Here is a 5,863-nt window from a genome sequence, read left to right as displayed (position 1 = left end):
GTGACAAAAATTCAATTGAATTTGAAAATTTATCCAATTGGGGTCCAATTGAAATTGTTTATTTAACAACCAAGGATGATATAATTATAATACAATTAACTTGGAACTTGACAAAACTTTAGGAATAATTGAAATCCATAACAACTTAATCAATAACCATTACTATTATTTTATACATTAAAATATTGTGAATTAATTTAAAGTTTAATTATGTTGTTTTCATGAAAATAAGTTATTACTTTAATAAGTGAAAATGATGAATTAATTAAGATCAATAGTAGAACAACACCTAATTGACTCTTCAAGGCATCTACATATATATATATATATATATATATTTAAGTTACAGTTGTGTTCAAATTATTTTTAATTTTGAAATAAATTATTATTCAAATTAAGATTTTATTTGAATAGATAGTGATATAAGTTGTTGTAGTTATGAATGAAAAAAAATTTAATACAAAATAAATTTTATTGAATTTAACATTTACATTCAATTAATAGTATAGTGAGTTCGATTACGTTACACACGAAAAAATGTGATGAAATTCATACCAAGCATAAAAAATACTTCATTTATATCACAAAATTTGGCAGAGTAAATTTATTATTTTTGGTGGGGTTTGCTTTAATTTTTGAAAATTAAACATGATATTTTAAAATATAATATAATAATATAATACAAATATGATATAAATATAAAATATAAATGTAATACTATTTAAAATTTTAATAATTATTATATTTAAATTTAATAAAATAAAAAAATATATTTTATATTTTTATATCGATATAAAATTTTTATATAAAATATAATAAAAATATATAAATATTAATATTTTATATATATAAAAAAAAACATAAATAGATAAATTTACTGAGAATTTATTGACAGGGGTTACTATATCATTCTGGTACTTGTCAGGATCTGATTTTAATTGAAGGGCCCGGTTACGGAACAAGTTTGCTGGAAAATTATCAGAGCAGTGTGAATCAGCGAACTGATATCCTCCATCCAAATGGGGCCTTGGAGTTGGGTAGATTTGGATTTATGGAGTTCATCATAGATTGAGACAAATACTTCCAAACAAATCTTAAATCAGAATTTATTCATATTAATTATTTTGTATTTCTTAACTAATTTTATTTATTTTTATTAATTTAAAATAATTAAAATTTTAACTATAAATTAATTTCGATTTTCATTAATCACTCTAAGATGAAATAGTGAACATCTTACTTATTTTTTAGCGATGGTGAAAGATCTTCTCTCCGATGAATCATCCACTTCTTTTTTAGGGAGATGATATTTTAGGTAACATTTAATATTATTTTTAAAAAATCATGATAATTTAATTGATAAAGTAATTATTTTAACCATTTTGTTAATAAGTATTAATTTTTAAAAATTAAAAATTATTATATTTGATATTATTGAAAATTAAATATTATTTTGTTTTGAAAGTATCAAATTAAGTATATTATTATAATAGTTATACAACTTAATAATTTTAATGTTATTTAAATATAAAAATTTGTAAAATATTAATAATTTTTATTAAATTATTAATAAGGTATAACTAATTTATTAAATTAACTAATATATTTATTGATTTAAATTAGGATTTAGCTTCATATTTGGACTTTTGCTCAAAGCTAGAGTACGGCTTCGATTCCGAGCCCATTAGCAAAGCTCTTTGCCGATTCCTTGTGGTCTTTCCCCTCCGAATGGCTCCGTAGCCTTATATGGGTGATGATCCAATCATCTTTCATACCTGCCAACATTTCTTCGACAGCACTTTTTGGCAAATTATAATTTTCTGAAATTTGTCGCTTTATTGTCTTCAACTTGGAGCAAATGGGCATTGGCACTCAGCACCAGCCACCATCCCTCACTTTAGTGGATAACAGCATATAGTCCTAATTTTTTTAAAAGGATAAAGAGATTTTTGAATTTTACTTAATAATTTTTTTTTAGATTGATTTAATAAATTTATAAAAATTTTATTATTAATTTAATAAATTTATAAAAACTTATTTTTTTACAAATTTTTAAAGAATTTGAACTTGAATCTAACATTTGTTGATAGCATATAATCCAAGTTGATCACATAATTTTCTTCTGCTTTTTTTATTTTTATTTGATTCTGAACCTTGAGATATGTCAGTTGTCAATCTTTTAGTTAAAATTTATACCTTAACAGCACAAGATAATTTCATTTTTATTTTATCCACGCCATTTCCATTCATATGCATGCTGAATTAATTTGAAGCTACATGTGCATCTGATACCTCAAATATTTTTGAAGAATAAAAATGCTTCCAAATTATTGGTAAATAAATCTGCACGTGTTCATCTATTTTTTAATTAGACATAATTGCTTGCTGCTATAGATTGCATTGTTTCTTTTCAAATGGATGATGGTATATACCAACACATATAAAAAGTGGAAAAAGAAAGTAAACAACTGCAGCAAGAGTGCTGCCAATTCCAATAGCAAAATCATAACAGTCATACTGCTGTTTATTCAGCTTTCCAATGATTACATATATAATGCATATGCTAGATGCTTGCATCAATTTATTAAAACTTTGCAATAATACAGATGCAAAAAAAAAAAAAAAAAGAGCTTAAAACTTGTTTCTGGAAAGAGTTTTGTAAGTAACTGGAGCTTTCTTGGACGGTGCCCAATGTTTGTGCCATGGAGCATTAGGCCTGCAAGGGATGATTTCATATGTTGCAGGGTACGGGCAAAACCTAATGTACTTCAAGTAGAATTCTGCACATTCCTGCAACGATTTTTGATCGGGAAAATCGTGGATGCAATTTTGTCTCACGTTAAGAACCCCATTATTGATCAGCTTTCTGCACGCTGGACCTACTTTGGTGAAATAGTTACCTGATAACGATAAGTTCACCAAGTTTGCCAGTGCGCACAGCTCCTCTGGTACCTCCCAATACAGTAGGTTATCAGCAAAGTTGAGCAGCTCGATTTTCTCCAAGCAGGCCAAGGAACGGGGTAATGGACCCGTTAATAGGTTGTGTTCAACATCGAAAACCTTGAGTTCTTTCAGAAACCCGAGTTCGTAGGGAAGACAACCTGTTAACTTGTTGTTCAACAGTAAAACCTCGATCAATGTCGCGTTAAGATTGCCAATGCTTCGTGGGATTGGACCAGTTAATTTGTTGTTAGCCAAGGTAAGATAAAGTACCGGTGTGGAACCAAAGTTTTCTGGGAGTGTTGCCGTGAGATCATTGTTGTTAATGAAGAATAATTCAAGAGGTTGCTCGAAAATTTGTGGAGGCACTGATCCTGTGAAAAAATTAAAACGAAGATCTAAAAACGAGAGCTCTTTTATGCCAATAACTGTCGTAGGAAATGTGCCAGAGAAGACATTGTTACTTATGTCCAACTCATAAAAATATGGGAGTTTTGAGACATCTGGTACGGACCCAGAAAACTTGTTTGAGTTCGCGTGAAAGATTGCAAGGTCAGGCAGCTTATCTATAAAACCTTCGAGAGTCGGGGCTGCTAGGAGAAACCCATTGAAGTCAACGCTAGCCAGGGCAAGGGCTGATTCGTTATCGGGTGGATTATCACAGTGAAGGCCTGTGTAGTTGCATATGTCAGAACCAACCCAGTTACCGGTTTGGTTAAGTGGATCTTCTGTGATCGTTCTCTTGAATGCTTGGATTATGGGGTACACAACAGCTAGCCGCCTGTCTTTAAAGATTAAGTATTGTGCAGTGACTGCCAGTGGAGATGGGACTACTGGACTTTCAGAACCATTCTTGCATAGCACAGAAATGAGAAATGGAAGGAGAAGAATGGAAATGTAAGTGAAGGCTTTGTTGAAGAAGGTAAAATTTTCCATCGATTGTGTGAAGGAAATGGGGGAGATAACATTAAAAGATTGAGGATTAAAAGATCTTACAGGTTGGTGTTATATAATGGTTAGTGTGGTTGTTGGGTATCATTTTCGAAACGAAAATGTTTTCATGTGGTTTCTGTTTGTAGACGTTGAATGCTTCATTATGTTATATGGTTCCCATTAGATTTGGTAGGTGGATATTTGGTTTATGTCCGTGATCCAGAGTTTGAATGATCTGTTTAAAGGTAGACTTGTAAGGTCGTTATATGTTACTAGTCTAATCTGCAATTACTGGAGCGATCTTCATTTAGTATTTACCATAAATATGATACTACTATCATTTTTTAAGATCAGTTTGTACACAGAATCATGTTCATTACCATCCTGAGGTACTCGAATACCTCTAGGCTAAGGGATGGAGATTAATTTCTCTTCTTTGTCATCCATGATCCACTGATCGGCCACGAGGTTCTATTGTTATCGGTTTGATGGATTATGGCCGGGACAGTCAGGGTCAGGGTGGTGCTCTGAAGTGCCCCTAATGAGCTTCATGGCATTGATTGAAATCAAATCAAATTCGATTTTGAAGTTAATCGACAAAGAGGTAGTTAACATCAATCTGGCAATTTCCAAGAAACAGAAAAATTCAACAATTTTGGTTTCCAAGATTCGACACTTCTGGTAACAAACCTCCTACACACCTGCTTTCATGGTATTCTGCTGCACCCATTCAATATGTGTCGGTAATAGTGACTGAAATTTTATAAAAAATTTGTTGGAGATTAATTAAATATTGTTTTATGGATAAAAAAATTTGTAAAAAAAAATTAAAATTTTTTTTTTTAATAGATAAGTGAAGAAAATTTTAAAAAAAAAATAAAGTATTGATAAACATATTTATATACTTATAAATAAGTAAAGTTTTTATAAGATTAATAATGAAAAAAAAGATATAAAAAAAATTGTAAGATTTATAGATTAGGTGGGACAGCTAGATCGAATGGTCACTGTTGCTTTTTTTCCACAAATGATAAGGAGAAAAAAGAAAAGAAAATCCCCCAATCGCCCACCATTGTTATCACTTAGGTGAAGTGATGAGATGCTTTCATATTTGCAAAAGTGGTGTCAACCATTAAGGGGAAATTAGTGCGCCAATAAGTCGCAAACTTTTGAACTGCATGCATGTTGCAGGCTATTGATGTGATGAGCATTTATAAACTCTTAACTATCTTCGATTGTCATTGGCAAAAGGTTACACGCAAAAGGTGAAATAGACAACCTTAACCCCAAAAAAATCCGTACCTATTCCACAGCATTATTAAGCCATAAATTTTATTAGGTTCACATGCAAAAACAAATTTTTTTACCCAAATTTTTTCTTCAATGAATGTATTTTGAACAGTTGCTCTATTTGCAAATTTAGGGAGACATAAGGAGCCAAGTTGAGTACAAACGGCTTCACCCACATAAATGGTTTGCTTATTTCTACCTGTGCCAAGCATTTTCTCAACTCAAAAAACCATGTTGCCCTTAATGCACCCACTGCCTCCTACTATTTCCCTCCCATTCCTCAATCTTTTTGTTGAAATTTCCAAAATTTAATCATTTATACGCCTTTTTGGGACACATTATCTTACTTTTTTTTTAGATACGATAATATAATAGAAATAAAAAATTTAAAAATAATATAATTTAAAATTTTAGCAAAAATTATAGATAAATTTAATAAAATAAAAAAAATATTTCATATTTTCGTGTTGATACGAACTATGACACGTAATTTTCGTTAAAAACAATACAAAAATATAAATTATCAATATTTTACATTATACAAATACACGTATTATTAGGTTTATTTTTTAAAATGTTTCAAATGTTTTGTGCCTTTATCACATATATCATCTTATAGATTTTTTTTTTTTAAGTCGTAAGAGTTCAATCTTTTCCCCATTAATCAATTACTGTTGATATATTTAGTAGTCAATTAAGA

General features: G+C 29.9%; 1 pseudogene; it reads right to left on the bottom strand.

Moving 5' to 3' along the window:
- Positions 1–2,469: 2,469 nt before the first annotated feature.
- Positions 2,470–3,923, bottom strand: LOC111281652 (uncharacterized protein At4g06744 pseudogene; annotated as a pseudogene).
- Between the last annotated feature and the right edge of the window lie 1,940 nt (positions 3,924–5,863).

This window comes from Durio zibethinus, chromosome 5 (genome assembly GCF_047325235.1).
Source record: "Durio zibethinus cultivar Kanyao isolate XHJ-2024 chromosome 5, ASM4732523v1, whole genome shotgun sequence".
Lineage (NCBI taxonomy): Eukaryota > Viridiplantae > Streptophyta > Magnoliopsida > Malvales > Malvaceae > Durio > Durio zibethinus.
The sequence above is the reverse complement of the archived record's forward strand: the minus strand, read 5'-3'. Positions and strand labels throughout refer to the sequence as shown.